This window comes from Pleurodeles waltl, chromosome 3_1 (genome assembly GCF_031143425.1).
Source record: "Pleurodeles waltl isolate 20211129_DDA chromosome 3_1, aPleWal1.hap1.20221129, whole genome shotgun sequence".
Taxonomy (NCBI): domain Eukaryota; kingdom Metazoa; phylum Chordata; class Amphibia; order Caudata; family Salamandridae; genus Pleurodeles; species Pleurodeles waltl.
In genome coordinates, this window is record NC_090440.1 from 1,249,500,071 (window position 1) to 1,249,523,006 (window position 22,936).

The following is a 22,936-nucleotide window of genomic DNA, read 5'->3' on the forward strand; positions in this document are numbered from 1 at the left end:
ATAAAAATGATACCTCACTTGTGTGGGTAGGCCTAGCGCCCGCGAGAGGAAATGCCCCAAAACGCAACGTGCACACATCACATTTTTTTAAAGAAAACAGAGGTGTTTTTTGCAAAGTGCCTACCTGTAGATTTTGGCCTCTAGCTCAGCCGGCACCTAGGGAAACCTACCAAACCTATGCATTTTTTAAACTAGAGACCTAGGGGAATCCAAGATGGGTTGACTTCTGGGGCTCTGACCAGGTTCTGTTACCCAGAATCCTTTGCAAACCTCAAAATTTGGCTAAAAAAACACATTTTCCTCATATTTGGCCGACAGAAAGTTCTGGAATCAGAGAGGAGCCACAAATTCCATTCAACCAAGCGTTCCCCGATGTATCCCGATAAAAATTATACCTCGCTTGTGTGGGTACGCCTCGCGACAGGAAATGCCCCAAAACGCAACGTGCACACATCACCTTTTTTTAAAGAAAACAGAGGTGCTTTTTGCAAAGTGCCTACCTGTAGATTATGGCCTCTAGCTCAGCCGGCACGTAGGGAAACCTACCAAACCTATGCATTTCTGAAAACTAGAGACCTAGGGGAATCCAAGATGGGGTGACTTGTGGGGCTCTGACTAGGTTTTTTTACCCAGAATCCTTTGCAAACCTCACAATTTGGCTCAAAAAAACACATTTTCCTCACATTTTGGTGACAGAAAGTTCTGGAATCAGAGAGGAGCCACAAATTTCCTTCCACCTAGCGTTCCCCCATGTCTCCTGATAAAAATGATACCTCACTTGTTTGGGTAGGCCTAGTACCAGCGACAGGAAATGCCCCAAAACGCAACATGCACACATTACATTTTTTGAAAGAAAACAGAGTTTTTTGCAAAGTACCTACCTGTAGATTTTGGCCTCTAGCTCAGCTGGCACGTAGGGAAACCTACCAAACCTATGCATTTTTGAAAACTAGAGACCTAGGGGAATCCAAGATGGGGTGACTTGTGGAGCTCTGACCAGGTTCTGTTACCCAGAATCCTTTGCAAACCTCAGAATTTGGCTAAAAAAACACATTTTCCTCACATTTTGGTGACAAAAAGTTCTGGAATCAGAGAGGAGCCACAAATTTCCTTCCTCCCAACGTTCCCCCATGTCTCCCGATAAAAATGATACCTCACTTGTGTTGGTAGGCCTAGCTCCCGCGACAGGTTATGCCCCAAAATGCAATGTGGACATATCACATTTATTGAAAGAAAACAGAGGTGTTTTTTACAAAGTACCTACCTGTAGGTTTTGGCGTCTAGCTCAGCTGGCACCTAGGGAAACCTACCAAACTTATGCATTTTTGAAAACTAGAGACCTAGGGGAATCCAAGATGGGGTGATTTGTGGGGCTCTGACCAGGTTCTGTTACCCAGAATCCTTTGCAAACCTCAAAATTTGGCAAAAAAAACACATTTTCCTCACATTTTGGTGACAGAAAGTTCTGGAATCAGAGAGGAGCCACAAATTCCCTTCTACCAAGCGTTCCCCCATGTCTCCCGATAAAAATGATACCTCACTTGTGTGGGTAGGCCTACTGCCCGCGACAGGAAATGCCCCAAAACGCAACATGCACACATCACATTTTTTGAAAGAAAACAGAGGTGTTTTTTGCAAAGTACCTACCTGTAGATTTTGGCCTCTAGCTCAGCTGGCACCTAGGAAAACCTACCAAACCTATGCATTTTTTAAAACTTGAGACGTAGAGGAATCCAAGATGGGGTGACTTGTGGGGCTCTGACCAGGGTCTGTTACCCAGAATCCTTTGCAAACCTCAAAATTTGGCTAAAAAAACAAATTTTCCTCACATTTGGCCGACAGAAAGTTCTGGAATCAGAGAGGAGCCACAAATTTCCTTCCACCCAGTGTTCCCCCATGTCTCCCAATAAAAATGATTCCTCACTTGTGTGGGTAGGCCTAGCACCCGCAACAGGAAATGCCCCAAAACGCAACGTGCACACATCACATTTTTTGAAAGAAAACAGAGGTGTTTTTTGCAAACTGCCTACCTGTAGATTTTGGCCTCTAGCTCAGCCGGCACCTAGGGAAACCTACCAAACTTATGCATTTTTGAAAACTAGAGACCTAGGGGAATCCAAGATGGGGTGATTTGTGGGGCTCTGACCAGGTTCTGTTACCCAGAATCCTTTGCAAACCTCAAAATTTGGCTAAAAAAACACATTTTCCTCACATTTTGGTGACAGAAAAATCTGGAATCAGAGAGGAGCCACAAATTTCCTTCCACCCAGCGTTCCCCCAAGTCTCCTGATAAAAATGATACCTCACTTGTGTGGGTAGAGCTAGCGCCCGCAACAGGAAATGCCCCAAAACGCAACGTGCACACATCACATTTTTTTAAAGAAAACAGAGGTGTTTTTTGCAAAGTGCCTACCTGTAGATTTTGGCCTCTAGCTCAGCCGGCACCTAGGGAAACCTACCAAACCTATACATTTTTGAAACTAGAGACCTAGGGGAATCCAAGATGGGGTGACTTCTGGGGCTCTGACCAGGTTCTGTTACCCAGAATCATTTTCAAACCTCAAAATTTGGCTAAAAAAACACATTTTCCTCACATTTGGTGACAGAAAGTTATGGAATCAGAGAGGAGCCACAAATTTCCTTCCCACCTAGCGTTCCCCAAAGTCTCCTGATAAAAATGATACCTGACTTGTGTGGGTAGGCCTAGCGCCCGCGACAGGAAATGCCCCAAAACGCAACATGCACACATCAATTTTTTTTAAAGAAAACAGAGGTGTTTTTTGCAAAGTGCCTACCTGTAGATTTTGGCCTCTAGCTCAGCTGGCACCTAGGGAAACCTACCAAACCTATGCATTTTTGAAAACTAGAGACCTAGGGGAATCCAAGATGGGGTGACTTGTGGGGCTCTGAACAGGTTTTGTTACCCAGAATCCTTTGCAAACCTCAAAATTTGGCTAAAAAAACACATTTTCCTCACATTTTGGTGACAGAAAGTTCTGGAATCAGAGAGGAGCCACAAATTTCCTTCCACCCAGTGTTCCCCCATGTCTCCCAATAAAAGTGATACCTCACTTGTGTGGGTAGGCCTGGCGTCCGCGACAGGAAATGCCCCAAAACGCAACGTGCACACATCACATTTTTTAAAAGAAAACAGAGGTGTTTTTTGCAAAGTGCCTACCTGTAGATTTTGGCCTCTAGCTCAGCCGGCACCTAGGGAAACCTACCAAACCTATGCATTTTTTAAACTAGAGACCTAGGGGAATCCAAGATGGGGTGACTTCTGGGGCTCTGACCAGGTTCTGTTACCCAGAATCATTGGCAAACCTCAAAATTTGGCTAAAAAAACAAATTTTCCTCACATTTTGGTGACAGAAAGGTCTGGAATCTGAGAGGAGCCACAAATTTCCTTCCACCTAGCGTTCCCCTAAGTCTCCTGATAAAAATGATACCTTACTTCTGTGGGTAGGCCTAGCACCCGTGACAGGAAATGCCCCAAAACGCAACGTGCACACATCACATTTTTTTAAAGAAAACAGAGGTTTTTTTGCAAAGTGCCTACATGTAGATTTTGGCCTCTAGCTCAGCCGGCACCTAGGGAAACCTACCAAACCTATGCATTTTTTAAACTAGAGACCTAGGGGAATCCAAGATGGGTTGACTTCTGGGGCTCTGACCAGGTTCTGTTACCCAGAATCATTTGCAAACCTCAAAATTTGGCTAAAAAAACACATTTTCCTCACATTTTGGTGACAGAAAGTTCTGGAATCAGAGAGGAGCCACAAATTTCCTTCCACCAAGCGTTCCCCCATGTGTCCCGATAAAAATGATACCTCACTTGTGTGGGTAGGCCTAGTGCCCGCGACAGGAAATGCCCCAAAACGCAACATGCACACATTACATTTTTTGAAAGGAAACAGAGGTGTTTTTTGCAAAGTACCTACCTGTAGATTTTGGCCTCTAGCTCAGTTGGCACGTAGGGAAACCTATCAAACCTATGCATTTTTGAAAACTAGAGACCTAGGCGAATCCAAGATGGGGTGACTTGTGGGGCTCTGACCAGGTTTTTTTACCCAGAATCCTTTGCAAACCTCACAATTTGGCTCAAAAAAACACATTTTCCTCACATTTTGGTGACAGAAAGTTCTGGAATCAGAGAGGAGCCACAAATTCCCTTCAACCAAGCGTTCCCCCATGTATCCCGATAAAAATTATACCTCACTTTTGTGGGTAGGACTAGCGCCCGCGACAGGAAATGCCCCAAAACTCAACGTGCACACATCACATTTTTTTAAAGAAAACAGAGGAGCTTTTTGCAAAGTGCCTACCTGTAGATTATGGCCTCTAGCTCAGCCGGCACGTAGGGAAACCTGACAAACCTATGCATTTTTGAAAACTAGAGGCCTAGGGGAATCCAAGATGGGGTGACTTGTGGGGCTCTGACTAGGTTTTGTTACCCAGAATCCTTTGCAAACCTCAAAATTTGGCTAAAAAAACACATTTTCCTCACATTTTGGTGACAGAAAGTTCTGGAATCAGAGAGGAGCCACAAATGTCCTTCCACCCAGCGTTCCCCCATGTCTCCCGATAAAAATGATTCCTCACTTGTGTGGGTAGGCCTAGCTCCCGCGACAGGTTATGCCCAAAAATGCAACGTGGACACATCACATTTTTTGAAAGAAAACAGAGGTGTTTTTTTTGCAAAGTGCCTACCTGTAGATTATGGCCTCTAGCTCAGCCGGCACGTTGGGAAACCTACCAAACCTATGTTTTTTTTAAAACTAGAGACGTAGGGTAATGCAATATGGGGTGACTTGTGGGGCTCTGACTAGGTTTTGTTTCCCAGAATCCTTTGCAAACCTCAAAATTTGGCAAAAAAAACACATTTTCCTCACATTTTGGTGACAGAAAGTTCTGGAATCAGAGAGGAGCCACAAATTTCCTTCCACCAAGCGTTCCCCCATGTCTCCCGATAAAAATGATACCTCACTTGTGTGAGTAGGCCTAGTGCCCGCGACAGGAAATGCCCCAAAACGCAACATGCACACATCACATTTTTTGAAAGAAAACAGAGGTGTTTTTTGCAAAGTACCTACCTGTAGATTTTGGCCTCTAGCTCAGCTGGCACCTAGGGAAACCTACCAAACCTATGCATTTTTTAAAACTAGAGACGTAGAGGAATCCAAGATGGGGTGACTTGTGGGGCTCTGACCAGGTTCTGTTACCCAGAATCCTTTGCAAACCTCAAAATGTGGCTAAAAAAACACATTTTCCTCATATTTGGCCGACAGAAAGTTCTGGAATCAGAGAGGAGCCACAAATTTCCTTCCAGCCAGCGTTCCCCCAAGTCTCCTGATAAAAATGATACCTCACTTGAGTGGGTAGAGCTAGCGCCCGCAAAAGGAAATGCCCCAAAACGCAACGTGCACACATCACATTGTTTTAAAGAAAACAGAGGTGTTTTTTGCAAAGTACCTATCTGTAGATTTTGGCGTCTAGCTCAGCTGGCACCTAGGGAAACCTACCAAACCTATGCATTTTTAAAAACTAGAGACCTAGGGGAATCCCAGATGGTGTGATTTGTGGTGCTCTGACCAGGTTCTGTTACCCAGAATCCTTTGCAAACCTCAAAATGTGGCTAAAAAAACACCTTTTCCTCATATTTGGCCGACAGAAAGTTCTGGAATCAGAGAGGAGCCACAAATTTCCTTCCAGCAAGCGTTCCCCTAAGTCTCCTGATAAAAATTATACCTTACTTCTGTGGGTAAGCCTAGCACCCGTGACAGGAAATGCCCCAAAACGCAACGTGCACACATTACATTTTTTTAAAGAAAACAGTGGTTTTTTTGCAAAGTGCCTACCTGTAAATTTTGGCGTCTAGCTCAGCTGCCACCTAGGGAAACCTTCCAAACCTATGCATTTTTGAAAACTAGATACCTAGGCGAATCCAAGATGGGGTGACTTTTGGGGCTCTGACTAGGTTTTGTTACCCAGAATCCTTTGCAAACCTCACAATTTGGCTCAAAAAAACACATTTTCCTCACATTTTGGTGACAGAAAGTTCTGGAATCAGAGAGGAGCCACAAATTTCCCTCCACCTAGCGTTCCCCTAAGTCTCCTGATAAAAATGATACCTTACTTCTGTGGGTAGGCCTAGCACCCATGACAGGAAATGCCCCAAAACGCAACGTGCACACATCACATTTTTTTAAAGAAAACAGAGGTTTTTTTGCAAAGTGCCTACCTGTAGATTTTGGCCTCTAGCTCAGCCGGAACCTAAGGAAACCTAGCAAACCTGTGCATTTTTTAAAACTAGAGACCTCGGGAAATCCAAGATGGGGTGACTTGTGGAGCTCTGACCAGGTTCTGTTACCCAGAATCCTTTGCAAACCTCACAATTTGGCTAAAAAAAACACATTTTCCTCACATTTTGGTGACAGAAAGTTCTGGAATCAGAGAGGAGCCACAAATTCCCTTCAACCAAGCGTTCCCCCATGTATCCCGATAAAAATTATACCTCACTTTTGTGGGTAGGCCTAGCGCCCGCGGCAGGAAATGCCCCAAAACGCAACGTGCACACATCACATTTTTTTAAAGAAAACAGAGGTGCTTTTTGCAAAGTGCCTACCTGTAGATTATGGCCTCTAGCTCAGCCGGCACGTAGGGAAACCTAACAAACCTATGCATTTTTGAAAACTAGAGGCCGAGGGGAATCCAAGATGGGCTGACTTGTGGGGCTCTGACTAGGTTTTCTTACCCAGAATCCTTTGCAAACCTCAAAATTTGGCTAAAAAAACACATTTTCCTCACATTTTGGTGACAGAAAGTTCTGGAATCAGAGAGGAGCCACAAATTTCCTTCCACCCAGCGTTCCCCCATGTCTCCCGCTAAAAACGATACCTCACTTGTGTGGGTAGGCCTAGCTCCCGCGACAGCTGATGCCCAAAAATGCAACGTGGACACATCACATTTTTTGAAAGAAAACAGAGGTGTTTTTTTTGCAAAGTGCCTACCTGTAGATTATGGCCTCTAGCTCAGCCGGCACGTAGGGAAACCTACCAAACCTATGCTTTTTTGAAAACTAGAGACCTAGGGGAATCCAATATGGGGTGACTTGTGGAGCTCTGACTAGGTTTTGTTTCCCAGAATCCTTTGCAAACCTCAAAATTTGGCAAAAAAAACACATTTTCCTCACATTTTGGTGACAGAAAGTTCTGGAATCAGAGAGGAGCCAGAAATTTCCTTCCACCAAGCGTTCCCCCATGTCTCCCGATAAAAATTATACCTCACTTGTGTGGGTAGGCCTAGTGCCCGTGACAGGAAATGCCCCAAAACGCAACATGCACACATCACATTTTTTTAAAGAAAACAGAGGTGTTTTTTGCAAAGTACCTACCTGTAGATTTTGGCCTCTAGCTCAGCTGGCACCTAGGGAAACCTACCAAACCTATGCATTTTTTAAAACTAGAGACGTAGAGGAATCCAAGATGGGGTGACTTGTGGGGCTCTGACCAGGTTCTGTTACCCAGAATCCTTTGCAAACCTCAAAATTTGGCTAAAAAAACACATTTTCCTCACATTTTGGTGACAGAAAGTTCTGGAATCAGAGAGGAGCCACAAATTCCCTTCCACCAAGCGTTCCCCCATGTCTCCCAATAAAAGTGGTACCTAACTTGTGTGGGTAGGCCTGGCGCCCGCGACAGGAAATGCCCCAAACCGCAACGTGCACACATCACATTTTTTTAAAGAAAACAGAGGTGTTTTTTGCAAAGTGCCTACCTGTAGATTTTGGCCTCTAGCTCAGCCGGCACCTAGGGAAACCTACCAAACCTATGCATTTTTTAAACTAGAGACCTAGGCGAATCCAAGATGGGGTGACTTGTGGGGCTCTGACTAGGTTTTTTTACCCAGAATCCTTTGCAAACCTCACAATTTGGCTAAAAAAAACACATTTTCCTCAAATTTTAGTGACAGAAAGTTCTGGAATCAGAGAGGAGCCACAAATTCCCTTCAACCAAGCGTTCCCCATGTATCCCGATAAAAATTATACCTCACTTTTGTGGGTAGGCCTAGCGCCCGCGACAGGAAATGCCCCAAAACGCAACGTGCACACATCACATTTTTTTAAAGAAAACATAGGTGCTTTTTGCAAAGTGCCTACCTGTAGATTATGGCCTCTAGCTCAGCCGGCACGTAGGGAAACCTAACAAACCTATGCATTTTTTAAAACTAGAGGCCTAGGGGAATCCAAGATGGGGTGACTTGTGGGGCTCTGACTAGTTTTTGTTACCCAGAATCCTTTGCAAACCTCAAAATTTGGCTAAAGAAACACATTTTCCTCACATTTTGGTGACAGAAAGTTCTGGAATCAGAGAGGAGCCACAAATTTCCTTCCACCCAGCGTTCCCCCATGTCTCTCGATAAAAATGATACCTCACTTGTGTGGGTAGGCCTAGCTCCCGCGACAGGTTATGCCCAAAAATGCAACGTGGACACATCACATTTTTTGAAAGAAAACAGAGGTGTTTTTTTTGCAAAGTGCCTACCTGTAGATTATGGCCTCTAGCTCAGCCGGCACGTAAGGAAACCTACCAAACCTATGCTTTATTGAAAACTAGAGACCTAGGGGAATCCAATATGGGGTGACTTGTGGGGCTCTGACTAGGTTTTGTTTCCCAGAATCCTTTGCAAACCTCAAAATTTGGCAAAAAAAACACATTTTCCTCACATTTTGGTGACAGAAAGTTCTGGAATCAGAGAGGAGCCACAAATTTCCTTCCACCAAGCGTTCCCCCATGTCTCCCGATAAAAATGATACCTCACTTGTGTGGGTAGGCCTAGTGCCCGCGACAGGAAATGCCCCAAAACGCAACATGCACACATCACATTTTTTTAAAGAAAACAGAGGTGTTTTTTGCAAAGTACCTACCTGTAGATTTTGACCTCTAGCTCAGCTGGCACCTAGGGAAACCTACCAAACCTATGCATTTTTTAAAACTAGAGACGTAGGGGAATCCAAGATGGTGTGATTTGTGGTGCTCTGACCAGGTTCTGTTACCCAGAATCCTTTGCAAACCTCAAAATTTGGCTAAAAAAACACATTTTCCTCATATTTGGCCGACAGAATGTTCTGGAATCAGAGAGGAGCCACAAATTCCCTTCCACCAAGCGTTCCCCTAAGTCTCCTGATAAAAATGATACCTTACTTCTGTGGGTAGGCCTAGCGCCCGTGACAGGAAATGCCCCAAAACGCAAAGTGCACACATCACATTTTTTTAAAGAAAACAGAGGTTTTTTTGCAAAGTGTCTACCTGTAGATTTTGGCCTCTAGCTCAGCCGGAACCTAGGGAAACCTAGCAAACCTGTGCATTTTTGAAAACTAGAGACCTAGGGGAATCCAAGATGGGGTGACTTGTGGAGCTCTGACCAGGTTCTGTTACCCAGAATCCTTTGCAAACCTCAAAATTTGGCAAAAAAAACACATTTTCCTCATATTTGGCCGACAGAAAGTTCTGGAATCAGAGAGGAGCCACAAATTCCCTTCAACCAAGCGTTCCCCGATGTATCCCGATAAAAAATATACCTCGCTTGTGTGGGTAGGCCTCGCGACCGCGACAGGAAATGCCCCAAAACGCAACGTGCACACATCACCTTTTTTTAAAGAAAACAGAGGTGCTTTTTGCAAAGTGCCTACCTGTAGATTATGGCCTCTAGCTCAGCCGGCACGTAGGGAAACCTACCAAACCTATGCATTTCTGAAAACTAGAGACCTAGGGGAATCCAAGATGGGGTGACTTGTGGGGCTCTGACTAGGTTTTGTTACCCAGAATCCTTTGCAAACCTCAGAATTTGGCTAAAAAAACACATTTTCCTCTCATTTTGGTGACAGAAAGTTCTGGAATCAGAGAGGAGCCACAAATTTCCTTCCTCCCAACGTTCCCCCATGTCTCCCGATAAAAATGATACCTCACTTGTGTGGGTAGGTCTAGCTCCCGCGACAGGTTATGCCCCAAAATGCAATGTGGACATATCACATTTATTGAAAGAAAACAGAGTTGTTTTTTACAAAGTACCTACCTGTAGATTTTGGCGTCTAGCTCAGCTGGCACCTAGGGAAACCTACCAAACTTATGCATTTTTGAAAACTAGAGACCTAGGGGAATCCAAGATGGGGTGATTTGTGGGGCTCTGACCAGGTTCTGTTACCCAGAATCCTTTGCAAACCTCAAAATTAGGCAAAAAAAACACATTTTCCTCACATTTTGGTGACTGAAAGTTCTGGAATCAGAGAGGAGCCACAAATTTCCTTCTACCAAGCTTTCCCCCATGTCTCCCGATAAAAATGATACCTCACTTGTGTGGGTAGGCCTACTGCCCACGACAGGAAATGCCCCAAAACGCAACATGCACACATCACATTTTTTGAAAGAAAACAGAGGTGTTTTTTGCAAAGTACCTACCTGTAGATTTTGACCTCTAGCTCAGCTGGCACCTAGGGAAACCTACCAAACCTATGCATTTTTTAAAACTAGAGACGTAGAGGAATCCAAGATGGGGTGACTTGTGGGGCTCTGACCAGGTTCTGTTACCCAGAATCCTTTGCAAACCTCAAAATTTGGCTAAAAAAACACATTTTCCTCACATTTGGCCGACAGAAAGTTCTGGAATCAGAGAGGAGCCACAAATTTCCTTCCACCCAGTGTTCCCCCATGTCTCCCAATAAAAATGATTCCTCACTTGTGTGGGTAGGCCTAGCGCCCGCAACAGGAAATGCCCCAAAACGCAATGTGCACACATCACATTTTTTGAAAGAAAACAGAGGTGTTTTTTGCAAACTGCCTACCTGTAGATTTTGGCCTCTAGCTCAGCCGGCACCTAGGGAAACCTACCAAACCTATACATTTTTGAAACTAGAGACCTAGGGGAATCCAAGATGGGGTGACTTCTGGGTCTCTGACCAGGTTCTGTTACCCAGAATCATTTGCAAACCTCAAAATTTGGCTAAAAAAACAAATTTTCCTCACATTTGGTGACAGAAAGTTATGGAATCAGAGAGGAGCCACAAATTTCCTTCCCACCTAGCGTTCCCCAAAGTCTCCTGATAAAAATGATACCTCACTTGTGTGGGTAGGCCTAGCGCCCGCGACAGGAAATGCCCCAAAACGCAACATGCACACATCAATTTTTTTTAAAGAAAACAGAGGTGTTTTTTGCAAAGTGCCTACCTGTAGATTTTGGCCTCTAGCTCAGCCGGCACCTAGGGAAACCTACCAAACCTATGCATTTTTGAAAACTAGAGACCTAGGGGAATCCAAGATGGGGTGACTTGTGGGGCTCTGACCAGGTTTTGTTACCCAGAATCCTTTGCAAACCTCAAAATTTGGCTAAAAAAACACATTTTCCTCACATTTTGGTGACAGAAAGTTCTGGAATCAGAGAAGAGACACAAATTTCCTTCCACCAAGCGTTCCCCCAAGTCTCCCAATAAAAATGATACCTCACTTGTGTGGGTAGGCCTAGTGCCAGCTACTGGAAATGCCCCAAAACGCAACATGCACACATCACATTTTTTGAAAGAAAACAGAGGTGTTTTTTGCAAAGTACCTACCTGTAGATTTTGGCCTCTAGCTCAGCTGGCACGTAGGGAAACCTACCAAACCTATGCATTTTTGAAAACTAGATACCTAGGCGAATCCAAGATGGGGTGACTTGTGGGGCTCTGACTAGGTTTTGTTACCCAGAATCCTTTGCAAACCTCACAATTTGGCTCAAAAAAACTAATTTTCCTCACATTTTGGTGACAGAAAGTTCTGGAATCAGAGAGGAGCCACAAATTTCCTTCCACCCAGTGTTCCCCCTTGTCTCCCAATAAAAGCGATACCTCACTTGTGTGGGTAGGCCTGGCGCCCGCGACAGGAAATGCCCCAAAATGCAACGTGCACACATCACATTTTTTTAAAGAAAACACAGGTGTTTTTTGCAAAGTGCCTACCTGTAGATTTTGGCCTCTAGCTCAGCCGGCACCTAGGGAAACCTACCAAACCTATGCATTTTTTAAACTAGAGACCTAGGGGAATCCAAGATGGGGTGACTTCTGGGGCTCTGACCAGGTTCTGTTACCCAGAATCATTGGCAAACCTCAAAATGTGGCTAAAAAAACAAATTTTCCTCACATTTTGGTGACAGAAAGGTCTGGAATCTGAGAGGAGCCACAAATTTCCTTCCACCTAGCGTTCCCCTAAGTCTCCTGATAAAAATGATACCTTACTTTTGTGGGTAGGCCTAGCACCCGTGACAGGAAATGCCCCAAAACGCAACGTGCACACATCACATTTTTTTAAAGAAAACAGAGGTTTTTTTGCAAAGTGCCTACCTGTAGATTGTGGCCTCTAGCTCAGCCGGAACCTAGGGAAACCTAGCAAACCTGTGCATTTTTGAAAACTAGAGACCTAGGGGAATCCAAGATGGGGTGACTTGTGGAGCTCTGACCAGGTTCTGTTACCCAGAATCCTTTGCAAACCTCAAAATTTGGCTAAAAAAACACATTTTCCTCACATTTTTGTGACAGAATGTTCTGGAATCAGAGCGGAGCCACAAATTCCCTTCAACCAAGCGTTCCCCCATGTATCCCGATAAAAATTATACCTCACTTGTGTGGGTAGGCCTAGTGACCGCGACAGGAAATGCCCCAAAACGCAACGTGCACACATCACATTTTTTTAAAGAAAACAGAGGTGCTTTTTGCAAAGTGCCTACCTGTAAATTTTGGCCTCTAGCTCGGCCGGCGCGTAGGGAAACCTAACAAACCTATGCATTTCTGAAAACTAGAGACCTAGGGGAATCCAAGATGGGCTGACTTGTGGGGCTCTGACTAGGTTTTGTTACCCAGAATCCTTTGCAAACCTCACAATTTGGCTCAAAAAAACACATTTTCCTCACATTTTGGTGACAGAAAGTTCTGGAATCATACAGGAGCCACAAATTTCCTTCCACCAAGCGTTCCCCCATGTCTCCCGATAAAAATGATACCTCACTTGTGTGGGTAGGCCTATTGCCAGCGACAGGAAATGCCCCAAAACGCAACATGCACACATTACATTTTTTGAAAGAAAACAGAGGTGTTTTTTGCAAAGTACCTACCTGTAGATTTTGGCCTCTAGCTCAGCTGGCACGTAGGGAAACCTACCAAACCTATGCATTTTTGAAAACTAGAGACCTAGGCGAATCCAAGATGGGGTGACTTGTGGGGCTCTGACTAGGTTTTTTTACCCAGAATCCTTTGCAAACCTCACAATTTGGCTCAAAAAAACACATTTTCCTCACATTTTGGTGACAGAAAGTTCTGGAATCAGAGAGGAGCCACAAATTTCCTTCCACCCAGTGTTCCCCCATGTCTCCCAATAAAAATGATACCTCACTTGTGTGGGTAGGCCTAGCGCCCGCGACAGGAAATGCCCCAAAACGCAACGTGCACACATCACATTTTTTTTAAGAAAACAGAGGTGTTTTTTGCAAAGTGCCTACCTGTAGATTTTGGCCTCTAGCTCAGCCGGCACCTAGGGAAACCTACCAAACCTATGCATTTTTTAAACTAGAGACCTAGGGGAATCCAAGATGGGTTGGCTTCTGGGGCTCTGACCAGGTTCTGTTACCCAGAATCATTTGCAAACCTCAAAATTTGGCTAAAAAAACACATTTTCTATCACATTTTGGTGACAGAAAGTTCTGGAATCTGAGAGGAGCCACAAATTTCCTTCCACCTAGCGTTCCCCTAAGTCTCCTGATAAAAATGATACCTTACTTCTGTGGGTAGGCCTACCACCCGTGACAGGAAATGCCCCAAAACGCAACGTGCACACATCACATTTTTTTAAAGAAAACAGAGGTTTTTTTGCAAAGTGCTTACCTGTAGATTTTGGCCTCTAGCTCAGCCGGAACCTAGGGAAACCTAGCAAACCTGTGCATTTTTTAAAACTAGAGACCTAGGGGAATCCAAGATGGGGTGATTTGTGGAGCTCTGACCAGGTTCTGTTACCCAGAATCCTTTGCAAACCTAAAAATTTGGCTAAAAAAAACACATTTTCCTCACATTTTGGTGACAGAATGTTCTGGAATCAGAGAGGAGCCACAAATTCCCTTCAACCAAGCGTTCCCCCATGTATCCCGATAAAAATTATACCTCACTTGTGTGGGTAGGCCTAGCGACCGCGACAGGAAATGCCCCAAAACGCAACGTGCACACATCACATTTTTTGAAAGAAAACAGAGGTGTTTTTTGCAAAGTACCTACCTGTAGATTTTGGCCTCTAGCTCAGCTGGCACGTAGGGAAACCTACCAAACCTATGCATTGTTGAAAACTAGATACCTAGGCGAATCCAAGATGGGGTGACTTGTGGGGCTCTGACTAGGTTTTGTTACCCAGAATCCTTTGCAAACCTCACAATTTGGCTAAAAAAAACACATTTTCCTCACATTTTGGTGACAGAAAGTTCTGGAATCAGAGAGGAGCCACAAATTTCCTTCCACCCAGTGTTCCCACATGTCTACCAATAAAAGTGATACCTCACTTGTGTGGGTAGGCCTAGCGCCCGCGACAGGAAATGCCCCGAAACGCAACGTGCACACATCACATTTTTTTAAAGAAAACAGAGGTGTTTTTTCCAAAGTGCCTACCTGTATATTTTGGCCTCTAGCTCAGCCGGCACCTAGTGAAACCTACCAAACCTATGCATTTTTTAAACTAGAGACCTAGGGGAATCCAAGATGGGGTGAATTCTGGGGCTCTGACCAGGTTCTGTTACCCAGAATCACTTGCAAACCTCAAAATTTGGCTAAAAAAACAAAGTTTCCTCACATTTTGGTGACAGAAAGGTCTGGAATCTGAGAGGAGCCACAAATTTTCTTCCACCTAGGGTTCCCCTAAGTCTCCTGATAAAAATGATACCTTACATCTGTGGGTAGGCCTAGCACCCGTGACAGGAAATGCCCCAAAACGCAACGTGCACACATCACATTTTTTTAAAGAAAACAGAGGTTTTTTTGCAAAGTGCCTACCTGTAGATTTTGGCCTCTAGCTCAGCCGGAACCTAGGGAAACCTAGCAAACCTGTGCATTTTTGAAAACTAGAGACCTAGGGGAATCCAAGATGGGGTGACTTGTGGAGCTCTGACCAGGTTCTGTTACCCAGAATCCTTTGCAAACCTCAAAATTTGGCTAAAAAAACACATTTTCCTCACATTTTGGTGACAGAATGTTCTGGAATCAGAGAGGAGCCACAAATTCCCTTCAACCAAGCGTTCCCCCATGTATCCCGATAAAAATTATACCTCACTTGTGTGGGTAGGCCTAGCGACCGCGACAGGAAATGCCCCAAAACGCAACGTGCACACATCACATTTTTTGAAAGAAAACAGAGGTGTTTTTTCCAAAGTGCCTACCTGTATATTTTGGCCTCTAGCTCAGCCGGCACCTAGGGAAACCTACCAAACCTATGCATTTTGTAAACTAGAGACCTAGGGGAATCCAAGATGGGGTGACTTCTGGGGCTCTGATCAGGTTCTGTTACCCAGAATCACTTGCAAACCTCAAAATTTGGCTAAAAAAACAAATTTTCCTCACATTTTGGTGACAGAAAGGTCTGGAATCTGAGAGGAGCCACAAATTTCCTTCCACCTAGCGTTCCACTAAGTCTCCTGATAAAAATGATACCTTACTTCTGTGGGTAGGCCTAGCACCCGTGACAGGAAATGCCCCAAAACGCAACGTGCACACATCACATTTTTTTAAAGAAAACAGAGGTTTTTTTGCAAAGTGCCTACCTGTAGATTTTGGCCTCTAGCTCAGCCGGAACCTAGGGAAACCTAGCAAACCTGTGCATTTTTGAAAACTAGAGACCTAGGGGAATCCAAGATGGGGTGACTTGTGGAGCTCTGACCAGGTTCTGTTACCCAGAATCCTTTGCAAACCTCAAAATTTGGCTAAAAAAACACATTTTCCTCACATTTTGGTGACAGAATGTTCTGGAATCAGAGAGGAGCCACAAATTCCCTTCAACCAAGCGTTCCCCCATGTATCCCGATAAAAATTATACCTCACTTGTGTGGGTAGGCCTAGCGACCGCGACAGGAAATGCCCCAAAACGCAACGTACACACATCACATTTTTTTAAAGAAAACAGAGGTGCTTTTTGCAAAGTGCCTACCTGTAAATTATGGCCTCTAGCTCAGCCGGCACGTAGGGAAACCTAACAAACCTATGCATTTCTGAAAACTAGAGACCGAGGGGAATCCAAGATGGGGTGACTTGTGGTGCTCTGACTAGGTTTTGTTACCCAGAATCCTTTGCAAACCTCACAATTTGGCTCAAAAAAACACATTTTCCTCACATTTTGGTGACAGAAAGTTCTGGAATCAGAGAGGAGCCACAAATTTCCTTCCACCGAGTGTTCCCCCATGTCTCCCAATAAAAGTGATACCTCACTTGTGTGGGAAGGCCTAGCGCCCGCGACAGGAAATGCCCCGAAACGCAACGTGCACACATCACATTTTTTTAAAGAAAACAGAGGTGTTTTTTCCAAAGTGCCTACCTGTATATTTTGGCCTCTAGCTCAGCCGGCACCTAGGGAAACCTACCAAACCTATGCATTTTTTAAACTAGAGACCTAGGGGAATCCAAGATGGGGTGACTTCTGGGGCTCTGACCAGGTTCTGTTACCCAGAATCACTTGCAAACCTCAAAATTTGGCTAAAAAAACAAATTTTCCTCACATTTTGGTGACAGAAAGGTCTGGAATCTGAGAGGAGCCACAAATTTCCTTCCACCTAGCGTTCCCCTAAGTCTCCTGATAAAAATGATACCTTACTTCTGTGGGTAGGCCTAGCACCCGTGACAGGAAATGCCCCAAAACGCAACGGCACACATCAAATTTTTTTAAAGAAAACAGAGGTTTTTTTGCAAAGTGCCTACCTGTAGATTTTGGCCTCTAGCTCAGCCGGAACCTAGGGAAACCTAGCAAACCTGAGCATTTTTGAAAACTAGAGACCTAGGGGAATCCAAGATGGGGTGATTTGTGGAGCTCTGACCAGGTTCTGTTACCCAGAATCCTTTGCAAACCTCAAAATTTGGCTAAAAAAACACATTTTCCTCACATTTTGGTGACAGAATGTTCTGGAATCAGAGAGGAGCTACAAATTCCCTTCAACCAAGCGTTCCCCCATGTATCCCGATAAAAATTATACCTCACTTGTGTGGGTAGGCCTAGCGACCACGACAGGAAATGCCCCAAAACACAACGTGCACACATCACATTTTTTTAAAGAAAACAGAGGTGCTTTTTGCAAAGTGCCTACCTGTAAATTATGGCCTCTAGCTCAGCCGGCACGTAGGGAAACCTAACAAACCTATGCATTTCTGAAAACTAGAGACCTAGGGGAATCCAAGATGGGGTGACTTGTGGGGCTCTGACTAGGTTTTGTTACCCAGAATCCTTTGCAAACCTCAAAATTTGGCTAAAAAAACAAATTTTCCTCACATTTTGGTGACAGAATGTTCTGGAATCAGAGAGGAGCCACAAATTCCCTTCAACCAAGCGTTCCCCCATGTATCCCGATAAAAATTATACCTCACTTGTGTGGGTAGGCCTAGCTCCCGCGACAGGTTATGCCCCAAAATGCAACATGGACACATCACATTTTTTTAAAGAAAACAGAGGTGTTTTTTACAAAGTACCTACCTGTAGATTTTGGCGTGAGCTCAGCTGGCACCTAGGGAAACCTACCAAACCTATGCATTTTTGAAAACTAGAGACCTAGGGGAATCCAAGATGGGGTGACTTGTGGTGCTCTGACCAGGTTCTGTTACCCAGAATCCTTTGCAAACCTCAAAATTTGGCTACAAAAACACATTTTCCTCATATTTGGCCGACAGAAAGTTCTGGAATCAGAGAGGAGCCACAAATTTCCTTCCAGCCAGCGTTCCCCTAAGTCCTCTGATAAAAATGATACCTTACTTCTGTGGGTAGGCCTAGCGCCCGTGACAGGAAATGCCCCAAAACGCAACGTGCACACATCACATTTTTTTAAAGAAAACAGAGGTTTTTTTGCAAAGTGCCTACCTGTAGCTTTTGGTCTCTAGCTCAGCCGGGAACCTTGGGAAACCTAGCAAACCTGTGCATTTTTGAAAACCAGAGACCTAGGGGAATCCAAGATGGGGTGACTTGTGGAGCTCTGACCAGGTTCTGTTACCCAGAATCCTTTGCAAACCTCAAAATTTGGCTAAAAAAACACATTTTCCTCACATTTTGGTGACAGAATGTTCTGGAATCAGAGAGGAGCCACAAATTCCCTTCAACCAAGCGTTCCTCCATGTATCCCAATAAAAATGATACCTCACTTGTGTGGGTAGACCTAGCGCCCGCGACAGGAAATGCCCCAAAACGCAACGTGCACACATCACATTTTTTTAAAGAAAACAGAGGTGCTTTTTGCAAAGTGCCTACCTGTAGATTATGGCCTCTAGCTCAGCCGGCACGTAGGGAAACCTAACAAACCTATGCATTTATGAAAACTAGAGGCCTAGGGGAATCCAAGATGGGGTGACTTGTGGGGCTCTGACTAGGTTTTGTTACCCAGAATCCTTTGCAAACCTCAAAATTTGGCAAAAAAAACACATTTTCCTCACATTTTGGTGACAGAAAGTTCTGGAATCAGAGAGGAGCCACAAATTTCCTTCCACCCAGCGTTCCCCCATGTCTCCCGATAAAAATGATACCTCACTTGTGTGGGTAGGCCTAGCGCTCACGACAGGAAGTGCCCCAAAACGCAACGTGCACACATCAAATTTGTTTAAAGAAAACAGAGGTGTTTTTTGCAAAGCACCTACCTGTAGATTATGGCCTCTAGCTCAGCCGGCACGTAGGGAAACCTACCAAACCTATGCATTTTTAAAAACTAGAGACCTAGGCGAATCCAAGATGGGGGTGACTTGTGGGGCTCTGACTAGGTTTTGTTACCCAGAATCCTTTGCAAACCTCGCAATTTGGCTCAAAAAAACTCATTTTCCTCACATTTTGGTGACAGAAAGTTCTGGAATCAGAGAGGAGCCACAAATTTCCTTCCACCCAGTGTTCCCCCATGTCTCCCAATAAAAATGATACCTCACTTGTGTGGGTAGGCCTAGCGCCCGTAACAGGAAATGCCCCAAAACGCAACGTGCACACATCACATTTTTTTAAAGAAAACAGAGGTGTTTTTTGCAAACTGCCTACCTGTAGATTTTGGCCTCTAGCTCAGCCGGCACCTAGGGAAACCTACCAAACCTATGCATTTTTGAAAACTAGAGACCTAGGGGAATCCAAGATGGGGTGATTTGTGGGGCTCTTAGCAGGTTCTGTTACCCAGAATCCTTTGCAAACCTCAAAATTTGGCTAAAAAACCACATTTTCCTCACATTTTGGTGACAGAAAAATCTGGAATCAGAGAGGAGCCACAAATTTCCTTCCACCCAGCGTTCCCCCATGTCTCCTGATAAAAATGATACCTCACTTGTGTGGGTAGGCCTAGCGCCCGCAACAGGAAATGCCCCATAACGCAACGTGCACACATCACATTTTTTTAAAGAAAACAGAGGTGTTTTTTGCAAAGTGCCTACCTGTAGATTTTGGCCTCTAGCTCAGCCGGCACCTAGGGAAACCTACCAAACCTATGCATTTTTGAAACTAGAGACCTAGGGGAATCCAAGATGGGGTGACTTGTGGGGCTCTGACCAGGTTCTGTTACCCAGAATCCTTTGCAAACCTCAACATTTGGCTAAAAAAACACATTTTCCTCACATTTTGGTGACAGAAAGTTGTGGAATCTGAGAGGAGCCACAAATTTCCTTCCACCTAGCGTTCCCCCAAGTCTCCTGATAAAAATGATACCTCACTTGTGTGGGTAGGCCTAGCGCCCGCGACAGGAAATGCCCCAAAACGCAACATGTACACATCAATTTATTTTAATGAAAACAGGTGTTTTTTGCAAAGTGCCTACCTGTAGATTTTGGCCTCTAGCTCAGCCGGCACCTAGGGAAACCTACCAAACCTATGCATTTTTGAAAACTAGAGACATAGGGGAATCCATGATGGGGTGACTTGTGGGGCTCTGAACAGGTTCTGTTACCCAGAATCCTTTGCAAACCTCAACATTTGGCTAAAAAAAACACATTTTCCTCACATTTTGGTGACAGAAAGTTCTGGAATCTGAGAGGAGCCACAAATTTCCTTCCATCCAACATTCCCCCAAGTCTCTCGATAAAAATGGTACCTCACTTGTGTGGGTAGGCCTAGCGCCCACGAAAGGAAATGGCCCAAAACACACGTGGACACAACACATTTTTTCACAGAAAACAGAGGTGTTTTTTGCAAAGGTCCTAACTGTGGATTTTGGCCTCTAGCTCAGCCGGCCCCAGGGGGGGCAGAAATGGCCTAAAATAAATTACCCCCCCCCCCCGGAGTGACCCTTGCCTAATGGGTCGCTACCCCTGCGTGACATTAGCGCCAAAAAACAAATCCCTGGTGTCTAGTGGTTTCTGCCCCCTTATGGGCAGATTGACCTAAAATCGGCCAATCTGTCCCCAAGGTGGGCAGAAATGGTCTAAATACAATTTTACCCCCAGGGGAGCGACCCTTGCCTAATGGGTCGCTCCCAATCTCTAAAAAAACAAACAAACAAAATAAAACACAAAAATAAAATTGCCCTGGCGCCTAGAGGTTTCTGCCCCCCCCCCCGGAGGCAGATCGGCCTAATAACAATAGGCCGATCTGCCGGGGGGCAGAAATGGCCCAAAATAAATAAAAAAATAAAAATAAAAAAAACACACAAAAAAATTTGCCCTGGCGCCTAAAGGTTTCTGCCCCCCTGCCATTTCTGCCGGGGGGGGCAGAAATGGTCTAAAATAAATTTGCCCCCACCCCCCCCCGGAGTGACCCGGAGTGACCCTTGCCTACGTGGTCGCTCCCCCTGCGTGACATTGGCGCCCCAAAAAAAATCCCCGGTGCCTAGTGGTTTCTGCAGATTGGCGTAGCAAAAAACAGCCGATCTGCCCCCAAAGGGGGCAGAAATGGCCTAAATACAATTTTCCCCTCCAAGGGAGCAACCCTTGTCCAAGGGGTCACTCCCCATCTGTAAAACAAACAAAAAAAAATAATCCCCGGTGCCTAGTGGTTTCTATAGGCTGATCTACCCCCCAGGGGGCAGAAATGGCCTAAAATAATTCCCACCCCCAGAGTAGCGACCCTTGCCTAAGGGGTCGCTCCCCTTGCGTGAAATTCACGAAACAAAAAAAAACTCCCTGGTGTCTAGTGGTTTCTGCCCCCCTTGGGGGCAGATTGGCCTCATCAAAATAGGCCAATCTGCCCCCAAGGGGGGCAGAAATGGCCTAAATATAATTTGCCCCCTAGGGGAGCGACCCTTGCCTAAGGGGTCGCTCCCCACCTAAAAAACAAAAACAAAAAACAAATAGAAAAAACAAAAAAAAAGATCCCTGGTGCCCTAGATGTTTCTGCCCCCCCCGGGGGCAGATTGGCCTAATAATAGTCCGATCTGCCCCCAGGGGGGGCAGAAAAGGCCTTCCTAAAAAATGCACCCCATTGGGAGCGACCCTTGCCCAAGGGGTCGCTCCCTTATGTCCATTTCACACACAAAAAAGACATCTCTGGTGTCTACTGGGCGTTTCAAAAGCCGGATTGCAAGCAATCCGGCTTTTGAAACGCTTGGAGAGACTTCAAAGGGAAGGAAATACATTTCCTTCCCTTTGAAGCCTCTCCTTGCCTCCCCCACGTGATCGAAAGAGAAATGCTTTGCATTTCTCTTTCGATCGCGCTGGAAGCTGAGCTTCCAGCGCTATGGGGGAGGCCCTGTGACAAATTAGCGCGTGCTCGTACGCTGATGTCACAGGGGTGGGGGGGGTCGGGGGTGGAAGGGGAAGGGCTTCCCCTTCCATCCCTGCCTTGGGGGGGTGGGTGGGGTGCACAGGGGGGCGTGCTAGCACTCCCCCCAGTTCCTGTGCCTTGGACGAGGTGACGTCGTCCAAGGCACACAGGAACTGTAGCCTTGGACGAGGTCACCTCGTCCAAGGCACAGAACCGGTTAACAAACTGATCAACATAATGGAAGCATTATACCAAGATGATGCACATGGACCATCAGGTACCTTGCCTCAACAACAAGTGCCTAAACCCTATAAACCAGCTTTTCCTTTCCCCTTCAACAAGTGTCTAAACCCCTTAAGCCAGTTTAACATTAGCAAAGCTTGCTCAGCAGATATACCTCACAGGGCAATGTTCCGTCTTGCATGTAACTAAAGGCAGCAAGAAGGTAACAGGTTCAGGTATTGTTACTGCAAACTAAGGCTATTGTTCTATGGTGAAAGAAATAAGCACCACTGAAATGTGTGCTTGTGACTCCCGCTAACATTGATACTAAGCTGTACAACTGCGTTACTAAGTGGAAGTAGTAACACAAGTCATGGCAGATGTGTGTGTTTGTGTGTGTGTGTGGCCCTGCGTGTGAGTGTGTGTATTCCACTTTTATTAGAAAATACTGCTGAAAAGGGACATGTTAAAAATAGGTGAGCAGAGCATAAACACTGCATTTCATTTGTAGCACAAGTGACAACCATACCCCTGGAACATCATATAAGACAGCACATATTCCAATCTTGAGTGGACCGAATGCCGGCCTGTAATCCTGACAAGTATTTTATTTTGGTAATGGTGACTCTATGTGGTAGCTGCCATGTTAGTAGACAAAAGAGGAGACACGACATGTGGGGATGGCACAGGACGTCTCCTTCCTCCTATGCCTCCTAGAATAAGGATGACAGCTATCCCTTACTTGAGTTTAAAAAAGTGCCCAAGACCTGAATCCATTGTAGGGTTGGGCTACATGTTTTATGGTAACT